The 12,570-nt window shown below is 40.3% G+C and overlaps 1 pseudogene; it reads left to right on the forward strand.

Moving 5' to 3' along the window:
- Positions 1–1,334: 1,334 nt before the first annotated feature.
- On the forward strand, positions 1,335–1,452 carry LOC132014727 (5S ribosomal RNA; annotated as a pseudogene).
- Positions 1,453–12,570: the final 11,118 nt, after the last annotated feature.

A 12,570-nucleotide genomic window follows, 5' to 3' on the forward strand; every position in this document is an offset into this window, starting at 1 on the left:
AAGGTTACAGAAGGATCGGGGGTGTCTGAGTGTCACAGAGCTTGCAGGTATTAGAACAGGGAAGCCAGCTACAGAGACAGAACCAAGGAGTGAGCTCTCAGCTCAGGGTTACCTTGAACAGGTCACAGCCTGTGTGAGCTTGGAGCGTGGTCAGAAGCCAGGGAGACGGGAGTTATTGGGTGCTATTCTCTGAGGGTGCATTGAAGAGTGGAGCCCAAGCTCTCGGCTCCTCTGGGCTAGAGACTTGGGAGGCCGCCATTTTCATATCCGCCCTCCAGAACTCTATGGAAAGCGTTCAGGGAACAAAAGCTCCTGAAAGGGAAAACAAGCAAATTACTCAGCCCGGCCCCTGGTAAGGGAGGTGCAATTCTGCCTGGGGCAAAGACACTTGAGAATCACTACAACAGGCTGCTCCCCCAGAAGATCAACAAGAAATCCAGCCAGGACCAAGTTCACCTACCAAGGAGTACAGGTTCAATACCAAGGAGAGCAGTGGAATTCCAGAGAAGGAGAAAGCAAAGCATTGAACTCATGGCTTTCTCTCCATGATTCATTAGTCTTGCAGTTAATTTAATTTGTTTTTATTTTTAATTTTTTTCTTCCTCTTCTGCTAATTTTTTTAACTCTTACCCTTTTCTTTTTTAACGTATTTTAACTAGTTTATCTAATATATATATTTTTTCTTTTTTATATTTTTTCCTTCATTTGTTTTCGTTTTTTAATTGTTTCTTTTTTTTTCTGAGCCTCTTTTTATCCCCTTTCTCCCCCACCCAACTATTTGGGGTCTCTTCTGATTTGGTTAAAGTGTATTTTCCTGGGGTCTTTGTCACCCTTTAAGTATTTTACTTGCTCCTTCATATACTCTTACCCAGACAAAATGACAAGGCAGAAAAATTCACCACAAAAAAAAAAAAAAAAAAAAAAAAAAGAACAAGAGGCAGTACTGAAGGCTAGGGACCTAATCAATAAAGACATTGGTAATATGTCAGATCTTGAGTTCAGAATGACAATTCTAAAGGTTCTAGCTGGGCTCAAAAAAGGCATGGAAGATATTAGAGAAACCATCCCGGGTAATATAAAAGCCCTTTCTGAAGAAATAAAAGAACTAAAATCTAACCAAGTTGAAATCAAAAAAGCTATTAATGAGGTGCAATAACAAATGGAGGCTCTTACTGCTAGGATAAATGAGGCAGAAAAAGAATTAATGATATAGAAGACCAAATGACAGAGAATAAAGAAGATGAGCAAAAGAGGGACAAATATCTACTGGACCACGAGGGGAGAATTTGAGCAATAAATGACACCACAAAATGAAACAACATTAGAATAACTGGGTCTACGGCCATACCACCCTGAACGCACCCGATCTCGTCTGATCTCGGAAGCTAAGCAGGGTAGGGCCTGGTTAGTACTTGGATGGGAGAATAACTGGGATTCCAGAAGAAGAAGAAAGAGAAATGGGAGCACAAGGTATATTGGAGAGAATTATTGGAGAGAATTTCCCTAATATGGCAAAGGGAACAAGCATCAAAATCCAGGAGGTGCAGAGAACCCACCTCAAAATCAACAAGAATAGGTCCACACCCCATCACCTAATAGTAAAATTTACAAGTCTTAGTGACAAAGAGAAAATCCTGAAAGCAGCCTGGGAAAGAAATCTGTAACATACAATAGTAAAAATATTAGATTGGCAGAAGAATTATCCACAGAGAACTGGCAGGCCACAAAAAACTGGCATGATATATTCAGAGCACTAAATGAGAAAAACATGCAGCCAAGAATACTATATCCAGCTAGGCTATCACTGAAAATAGAAGGAGAGATTAAAAGCTTCCAGGACAAACAAAAACTGAAAGAATTTGCAAACACCAAACCAGCTCAACAGGAAATCTTGAAAGGGGTCCTCTAAGTGAAGAGAGAGCCTAAAAGTAGTAGATCAGAAAGGAACAGACACAATATACAGTAACAGTCACCTTACAGGCAATACAATGGCACTAAATTCATATCTCTCAATAGTTACCCTGAATGTCAATGGGCTAAATGCCCCAATCAAAAGACACAGGATATTGGAATGAATAAATAAACAAAACTCATCTATATGTTGCCTACAAGAAACTCGTTTTAGACCTAAAGACACCTCCAGATTAAAAGCGAAGTGATGGAAAACAATTGACCATGCTAATGGACACCAGAAGAAAGCAGGGGTGGCAATACTTATATCAGATCAAGTAGATTTTAAGCCAAAGACTATAATGAGAGATGAGGAAGGACACTATATCATACTCAAAGGGTTTGTCCAAAAAGAAGATCTAACAATTTTAAATATCTATGTCCCTAAAGTAGGAGCAGCCAACTATATAAACCAATTAATAACAAACTCAAAGGAAACACATCAAAAATAATACAATAATAGTAGGGGATTTTAACACTCGCTCACTGAAATAGATCATCCAAGCAAAAGATCAACAAGGAAAAAAAGGAATCAAATGACACACTGGACCAGATGGACATCACAAATATATTCAGAACATTTCATCCCAAAGCAACAGAATACATATTCTTCTCTACTGCATATGGAACATTCTCCAGAAAAGATCACGTCCTGCGTCCTAAATCAGATCTCAACTGGTATCAAAAGATTGGGATCATTCCCTGCATATTTTCAGACCACAGTGCTCTGAAGCTAGAACTCAATCACAGGAGGAAATTTGGAAAGAACCCAAATACATGAAGACTAAACAGCATCCTTCTAAACAATGAATGGGTCAACCAGGAAATTAAAGAAGATGTGAAAAAATTCATGGAAACAAATGATAATGAAAACACAATGGTTCAGAATCTGTGGGAACAGCAAAGGCAGTCTTGAGAGGAAAATATACAGCGGTAAAAGCCTTTCTCAAGAAACAAGAAAGGTCTCAAGTACACAACCTAATCCTCCACCTAACGGAGCTGGAGAAAGAACAAGAAAGAAACCCTAAACCCAGCAGGTGAAGAGAAATCATAAAGATCAGAGCAGAAATCAATGAAATAGAAACCAAAAAACCCAATAGAACAAATCAACAAAACTAGGAGCTGGTTCTTTGAAAGAATTAATAAGATTGATAAACCCCTGGCCAGACTTATCAAAAAGAAAAGAGAAAATACCCAAATAAATAAAATCATGAATGAAAGAAGAGAGATCACAACTAACACCAAGAAAGTATATAAGAATATACTATGAGCAACTCTATGCCAACAAATTTGACAATTGGGAAGAAATGGATGAATTCCTAGAGACATATAAACTACCACAACTGAACCAGGAAGATATAAAAAACCTGAACAGACCCATAACCAGTAAGGAGATTGAAACAGTCATCAAAAGCTTAAGTGGGTAGAAGAATAAATGAAACAAGATGGGATTGGGAGGGAGACAAACCATAAGTGACTCTTAATCTCACAACAAACTGAGGGTTGCCGGGGGGAGGGGGTTTGGGAGAAGGGGGTGGGATTATGGACATTGGGGAGGGTATGTGATTTGGTGAGTGCTGTGAAGTGTGTAAACCTGGTGATTCACAGACCTGTACCCCTGGGGATAAAAATATATGTTTATAAAAAATAAAAAATTAAAAAAAAAAAAAAAATCTCCAAACAAACAAAAGCCCAGGGCCAAACGGCTTCCCGGGGGGAATTCTACCAAACGTTTAAAGAAGAACTAATTCCTATTCTCCTGAAACTGTTCCAAAAAATAGAAATGGAAGGACAACTTCCAAACTCATTTTATGAGGCCAGCATCACCTTGATCCCAAAACCAGACAAGGATCCCAACAAAAAAGAGAACTACAGACCAATATCCTTGATGAACACAGATGCAGAAATTCTCACCAAAATATTAGCCAATAGGATTCAACAGTACATTAAAAGGATTATTCACCACAACCAAGTGGGATTTATTCCAGGGCTGCAAGTTTTGTTCAACATCCGCAAATCAATCCATGTGATAAAATACATTAATAAAAGATAAAACAAGAACCATTTGATACTCTTTATAGATGCTGAAAAAGCATTTGACAAAGTACAGCATCCCTTCGTGATCAAAACTCTTCAAAGTGTAGGGATAGAGGGCACATACCTCAATATTATCAGGCCATCTATGAAAAACCCACCGCAATACCATGCTCAATGGAGAAAAACTGAAAGCTTTTCTGCTAAGATCAGGAACATGGCAGGGATGTCCATTATCACCACTGCTATTCAACATAGTACTAGAAGTCCTAGCCTCAGCAATCAGACAACAAAAGGAAATTAAAGGCATCCAAATCGGCAAAGAAGAAATCAAATTTATCACTCTTTGCAGAAGATATGATATTATTTGTGGAAAACCCAAAAGACTCCACTCTAAAACTGCTAGAACTCGTATAGCAATTCAGTAAAGTGTCAGGATATAAAATCAATGCACAGAAATCAGTTGCATTTCTCTACACCAACAACAAGACAGAAGAAAGAGAAATCAAGGAGTCAATCCCATTTACAATTGCACCTCAAACCATAAGATACCTAGGAATAAACCTAACTAATGAGGCTAAGAATATATACTCAGAAAGCCATAAAGTACTCATGAAAGAAATTGAGGAAGACACAAAGAAATGGAAAAATGTTTCATACTCCTGGATTGGAAGAACAAATATTGTGAAAATGTCTATGCTACCTAAAGCAATCTACACATTTAATGAAATTCCTATCAAAATACCATCTATTTTTTTCAAAGAAATGGAACAAGTAACCCTCAAATTTATATGGAACCAGAAAAGACTTCGAATAGCCAAAGGGATATTGAAAAAGAAAGCCAAAGTTGGTGGCATCACAATTCCGGACTTCAAGCTCTATTACAAAGCTGTCATGATCAAGACAGCATGGTACTGGCACAAAAACAGACACATAGATCAATGGAACAGAATAGAGAGCCCAGAAATAGACCTTCAACTCTATGGTCAACTAATCTTCAACAAAGCAGGAAAGAATGTCCAGTGGGAAAAACACAACCTCTTCAATAAATGGTTTTGGGAAAATTGGACAGCCACATGCAGAAAAATGAAATTGGACCACTTCCTTACACCACACATGAAAATAGACTCAAAATGGATAAAGGACCTCAATGTGAGAAAGAAATCCTTCAAAATACTTGAGGGGAACACAGGCAGCAACCTCTTCGACCTCAGCTGCAACAACATCTTCCTAGGAACATTGCCAAAGGCAAGGGAAGCAAGGGCAAAAATGAACTATTGGGACTTCATCAAGATCAAAAGCTTTTGCACAGCAAAGGAAACAGTTAACAAAACCAAAAGACAACTGACAGAATGGGAGAAGATATTTGCAAATGACATATCAGATAAAGACCTAGTATCCATAATCTATAAAGAACTTAGCAAACTCAACACCCAAAGAACAAATAATCCAATGAAGAAATGGGCAGAAAATGCAAAGAAATGCAAAGAAAATGTCCAGATGGCCAACAGACACATGAAAAATTGCTCCACATCACATGGCATCAGGGAAATACAAATCAAAACCACAATAAGATATCACCTCACACCAGTCAGTATGGGTAAAATTAACAAGTCAGGAAATGACAGATGCTGGCGAGGATGTGGAGAAAGGGGAACCCTCCTACACTGTTGGTGGGAATGCAAGCTGGTGCAACCGTTCTGGAAAAGAGCTGGGAGGTTCTTCAAAATGTTGAAAATAGAACTACCCTATGACCTAGCAATTGCACTACTAGGAATTTACCCTAAAGATACAAACGTAGTGATCCAAAGGGGCACGTGCACTCGAATGTTTATAGCAGCAATGTCTACAATAGCCAAACTATGGAAAGAAGCTAGATGTCCATTAACAGATGAATGGATCAAGAAGATGTGGTATATATACACAATGGAATATTATGCAGCCATCAAAAGAAATGAAATCTTGCCATTTGCGACGACGTGGATGGAACTAGAGGGTATCATGTTTAGTGAAATAAGTCAAGCGGAGAAAGACAACTATCATATGATCTCCCTGATATGAGGAAGTGGAGATGCAACATGGGGGGTTAAGGGTGTAGGAGAAGAATAAATGAAACAATTTGGGATTGGGAGGGAGACAAACCATAAGTGACTCTTAATCTCACAAAACAAACTGAAGGTTACCGGGGGAGGGGGGATGGATAGGGGAGTGGGGTTATGGACATTGGGGAGGGTATGTGCTATGGTGAGTGCTGTGAAGTGTGTAAACCTGGCAATTCAGACCTGTACCCCTGGTGATAGAAATACATTATATGTTAAAAAAAAAAAAAAAGGAAAATAAGCAAGGAAATGCTTAATGAAAAAAAAAGAAACTGCTAAATTTTGGAAAGAGAATAGTCTGTATTTTTAACTTATCTTTCTACAATTCCCCACTTCCCAGCTCAGGGGCTGGGAAAGAGGGAAGGAAGAGAGGTTGTCAGGAGGGTAAGGGACAATAATAAGACTGTCGATTCCACTGGTGTTGCAAGACATTTGAAGGAGAGACCCAGGAGTGGAAGCAGGGGATTTTGAAAGTGATTGTAGATGGTTTCAGTGATTGGTAATGACAGAATCTAAGGAATGGGAGATTTCTGTACATTTTTCCCAGTCTATAATCTTCATAACTTCACTTCCTTCCCTATTTAATGTGGCCTCAAGTACTGTCAGTACCCTCAGTCCCCTTGGAAACTTGTCCTAATGCATCTTCCCTCCTAAACACTTCCTTGATTTATCTCACCATCTCCCTTCCCCACTTCTGCATCCACGCTGTGGGGGTTGATGGGGAAATTCAAACTCATGACATCAAACTTCAGTTTGGCTCATCAGTCTTTCCATCTGCTCCCAATCCTCTCAACTGTCTTTACCCAAAACAGCTCCTAATCACCTATCTTGGTCTTACTGGGTGAACTATCCTACTTTCTCATTCACACACATGAGAATTCCTGCAGTCCATATGTGATTTAAAAAAATCTAAAGAGGGGTGCCTGGGTGGCTCAGTGGGTTAAGCCTCTGCCTTCAGCTCATGTCATGATCTCAGGGTCCTGAAATTGAGTCCCGGATAGGGCTCTCTGCTCAGCAGAGGGCCTGCTTCCCCCTCTGTCTACTTGTGATCTCTCTCTCTCTGTCTAATAAATAAGTAAAATATTAAAAAAAAAAAAGTCTTTAAAAAAAATGTAAAGATATATCTGGCCAGGTCTTATTTTCTGTCCAGTCTACTTGCTTAAAAATTATTCATTAGAATAGACTATGGACTCTAAAAAACAATTTGAGAGGTTTCAAGTCGCGGGGGGGTGGGAAGTTGGGGTACCAGGTGGTGGGTATTATAGAGGGCACGGATTGCATGGAGCACTGGTGTGGTGAAAAAAATAATGAATACTGTTTTTTGAAAATAAATAAATCAATTTAATAAAAAAAATTACAGTAAAAAAAAAAAGAATATAGTATTTTTATAACCAAGGTAATATATTTTCATTATAGAAGTTTTTGGAAATACTGGTACAGAAAAATAAGAATATAAAGAATAATGGATAATGTAAGGGCCTACTTAGCCAGAGGGAGCCATTTTGTTGTTTATGCAGTAAACTTAGATTGACCCTGCCACTCCCAGAGGAACTTACTTAAAAGCAAGTCCTGGAAACCAGTCCCAGGTAGCAAAGCCCAGATACAAGGGCAGGTCAGGCCAAGTGGAGACACCCAATCAGTGGGGCACACATACGGTCTCCCTAGCTACCAAGGAGAGTGGGCCCCGTCTTTTGGGCGCCAATTCTGACCAAGGCTAGTTCAAATATCTACTAGGGTAAATTGAAATTCAATTGGCCACCTGTGTGTGACCTAGCATGACTGTGCAGTTTTCTCTGTGTGTTACAATCTCATTGGCCACCTGTGTGTGGCCAGGCTCAACCACATGGCCTTTGCTCTATAAAAGTTAGTCTGTGAGGCTGGGAGGGGTGGCCCCTTTGTGAGAGATGGCCCCAGCCAGTCGGTTTGATTCTCAATGCTTGGCGGGAAATAAAGCTTTGCTTAACCTTCGCTTTGTATCAGTCTCGCTCCTTTGATTACAGACCTAACAGATAATACCAAAGGTAACCCAAGATAACCACATCATGCATGTGTGTGTAAATATACATATGTGTGTGTATATATGTACACATATATGCGTACATATGTACACATATATGTGTGTATATGTATACACACACATACATATGTGTATATATATATATATACATATATAAAACAGTGGCGTTCTTACTATGTGACAGCCAACAACCTCTATCCTTGGATCTGAGAACATAGGAGAAAATTCACTGACTTCATAGAGCTTACATTACAATTAAGGGAAACAAAAAATTTAAAAATTATTTAAATAAAAGATTAAAATACATATTTCAGGTGGTGAAAAATAATTTTAGAGATAAAAATACCAGGTAGGACAGGTATGCCAGGAAGGGCAGTTAACATTCTATAGAGTAGCAGGAAGGGTGCACCATTAAAACAATAACTATACAGACATTTGGGCAGGGTCTAGAAATAACACTGGGCTGAGTGGCTGGACCAATGAGGCCAGGTCATGAGCACAGGAAGTCATGGGACTGAGAGACTGAGGTTATCTCATGGATAGATACAGAAATCACCAGGAGCTCATAAGTGGTGGACAGAGTAACAGGAAGGAGAAGGAGCATGAGGGGATGGGTTGACATGCAGGGAGGCTGACTGCTATGAAGCTTACTGGTCAGAGGGTGCAGGTCTCCTCATTGCTGAGCACAAAGGTGTGAAGCCAAGGCAGGCTGCCTCAGCTGGACTCATGGTGCCTGGGTACTTGTGCTGCCTCCTCAAGTCCTCAAGGACAATAGCATGTGTAATTTGGATCTCTTTATTATCAGTTGAATCTGGCACCTTTTTTCTATCCTCCATCTACCTCTTTTTTTATATCAGAAACTATGTGTCCCTTGGTCATAGATCCTGATAGTACCCTCCTCTGACTATGCACACTACTGTCTGTATTCCACACATATGGTGGTGATCTTTCCCAAGCCTCATCCACACACAGGCTAAGTCTGTGGGCCCTCTATCACCCCCAAGATGATGTTCATATCCACAAGCCTGGACTTCCCCCACAGTCCCTGCCTTCTCATTCTTATTGGTGGCCACTCTCCACTCACCAATCCCTGTCTTCCCCTGCTTCTGTACCCCAGGTATGCTCAGAAAAAACTCACTCATCAACTTCCTGTTTGGCCTTCCTATCCAAAGAGAATCAGCTAGATGAGGCTTAGCATCTTCTGGAAGCAGTGCTGTCACATGTTTAGGAAATCCCATTATCAGGGTTCAGACCCCAGGTCCTCCCCCTTTTTGAGTTAACTAAGTGGGTGGCTTTACCTCTCTGCTCCTCAATCCCTCACCTACAAAAAGGGTAATGATATAATATACCTACCAAGGCATGCTGTTTGGATGAGCCAATGGATGGGAAGTCCTCAAAAGAATCCCATCTAACCCAACATGTGTGAACCCAACACATGGGAGAAGCACCCCTGAGAATAGTCCAGCTGTGCCTTCTGGCTGGCCCTGAGAGCTAGGATCTGGTAGCAAGATACAGGGGAGCTGTGGTCTGGATCCCGGTCTCCTCAGTAAACTTCCATAAGGTAGACCAAAAGCTCCCAGAACTCCAGGGGAAGCTAATGTGCATATGTCCTCAGCAGCCTTCCCGAAGCATGCAAGTCAAAATCCCCTGAGGGAGGCTACTGAGGACATTCTTTCACTAGGAGAGAACTTGCCCTAAGTGAATGCTTCCAAAAAATGGTTATCTGGACCACAAATTACAGATTTCTACTGCTACCAGAGGCTCCAAATCTGGAAGGGAGCCCAAGAATCTGAATGTAAGAAACCTCACAGGTGATCCTGATGTTCAGTCAGTTTGGGAACTCTGTAGCCAGATGACCAGAAAAGGCTATGACTCTAGTCATCTCCCTTCTCAGGGAAAGATAGGATCAAGTGCTGCTCCAACTCTGACATTCATGTCCCATCCCAGATCCCTTCATCTCCCAAGGGTAATCACACCCCAGATCACACAGCAACTCAGAACTAAGAGATCCTGGTCTAGGAGCTTGCATAGGTTCCTAAACTGCATATACTCTCTTCTCAGCAGTGCTGGGGAAGCCAAATCTGCTTCCTGGAAATGTGCTGGCAAAGAAGAGAAGTTGTCTATGGACAGGGTCGTTCACTCCTAGGCCACTGCTGAGGAGTGTTTCCACCCTGGGAAATGAGGGCATCCCCGTGTCACTAATGACTTCTGCACAGACCTTTCTGCTTTTGCATGGTAGGTGGCTCTTGCTGAAAAGGATCTTTCAAATGGCAGGAATATAAAGCAGTAAAAATAATTGCTTCTGGCCCTGGGATTGGTTTCCTGGCAAACTAATTAGCTATAAAGATTCAGGCTGGCTATTTCCCTCCTTTGCTTCTGACATTCCCCAGAGTCCCAGGGTAACATACTAAAGAAAGCCCTTTGGCCACTGCTTTGATTTCAAGCAAAACATTAGGTGAAAAAGAGTCCCATTATGGATGCAATTTCAATGAGCACATGATGTAGTCAGATGGCCTATATCCCTGAGGACAAGATGTATAGCAGGAGGAACTCTTACCTGGAATAGACAAAGCCTGGGGTCCCATCCTATCTTGGCTTCGTTTTGCTGATTGCCCTTTCACTGGTCAAATCCCCCTCGAGGATTTGAATCCCCCTGAATCCTCATCTATAAAATAACAAGTGGAAGGAGATGTTCTCCAGGCCCCTTAGGCTCTAACACATATGGCTGTGAACTACTGAAAGCTTTCTAAACAAAATATTAAAACATGTGAAATCACTTTGTCATAACATATTCTATTTTGTAGGTGGCTAAGAACTATTCTAGGGAGACAGGAAGAAAACAGGTTCTGCTTATGTTTGGTAAATAGCACACCAAATAGAGTACAATGCTAGAAGCAGGAGCCTAGGTGGTAAGTAGACCAGAGACTAGAGATGATCTGTATTATTTAGGAGGTTTTGATAGCAAGAAAGAGAAAATACTACTGAAAATTAATTAAACCCTAAGAATAATTGTCCTTATTTAAGAATAATTCTGGGTTATGGACCTCATAGATATATACAGAACATTCCACTCTAAAACAACAGAATACTCATTCTTCTCAAGTGCACACGGAACCTTCTCCAGAATAGACCACATGCTGGGTCACAAATCAGGACTCAACTGATACCAAAAGACTGAGATTATTCCCTGCATATTCTCAGATCACAATGCTTTGAAACTGGAACTCAATCACAAGGAAAAGTTCAGAAGGAACTCAAACACCTGGAAGCTAAAGACCACCTTGTTTAAGAATGCTTGGATCAACCAGGAGATCAAAGAAGAACTTAAACAATTCATGGAAACCAATGAGAATGAAGACACTTCGGTCCAAAACCTATGGGATACAGCAAAGGCTGTCCTATGAGGAAAATACATAGCCATCCAAGCCTCCCTCAAAAAAATTGAAAAATCCAGAATACACCAGCTGTCTCTACACCTTAAAGAACTGGAGAATCAACAACAAATCAAACCAACTCCACACATAAGAAGGGAAACCATCAAGATTAGAGCTGAGATCAATGAGGTAGAAACCAGAGATACAGTAGAACGTATCAATGAAACTAGAAGCTGGTTTTTTGAAAGAATCAATAAGATCGATAAAACATTGGCCACACTAATCCAAAAGGAAAGAGAGAAAGCCCAAATTCATAAAATTATGAATGAAAAGGGAGAGATCACAACTAACACAAGGAAGTAGAAACAATCATCAGAAGTTATTATCAACAGTTATATGCCGAAAAGCTTAGCAACCTAGATGAAATGGATGCATTCCTGGAAAAATATAAACTACCAAAATTGAACCAGGAAGATCGACAACCTGAATAGACCAATATCTAATAATGAGATTGAAGCAGTGATCAAAAACCTCCCAAAAAACAAGTGCCCAAGACCTGACGGATTCCCTGGGGAATTCTACCAAACCTTCAAAGAAGAAATAACACCTATTCTCCTGAAGCTGTTTCAAAAAATTGAAGCAGAAGGAAAACTTCCAGACTCTTTCTATGAAGCCAGCATTACCCTGATCCCCAAACCAGGCAAAGACCCTATCAAAAAGGAGAATTTTAGACCAATATCACTGATGAATATGAATGATAAGATTCTCAACAAGATCCTAGCCAACAGGATTCAACATCACATTAAAAATATTATCCACCATGACCAGGTGGGATTCATCCCTGGGCTACAAGGATGGTTCAACATATGCAAATCAATCAATGTGATAGAACAAATCAATATGAGAAGAGAGAAGAACCACATGGTCCTCTCAATTGATGCAGAAAAAGCATTTGACAAAATCCAGTATCCATTCCTGATTAAAACGCTTCAAAGTATAGGGATAGAGGGAACATTCCTGAACCTCATCATATCTATCTATGAAAGACACACAGCAAATATCATCCTCAATGGGAAAAAGCTTGCAGCCTTCCCAG

The sequence above is a fragment of the Mustela nigripes genome, chromosome 3 (assembly GCF_022355385.1).
Source record: "Mustela nigripes isolate SB6536 chromosome 3, MUSNIG.SB6536, whole genome shotgun sequence".
In the NCBI taxonomy this organism is placed as follows: Eukaryota; Metazoa; Chordata; class Mammalia; order Carnivora; family Mustelidae; genus Mustela; species Mustela nigripes.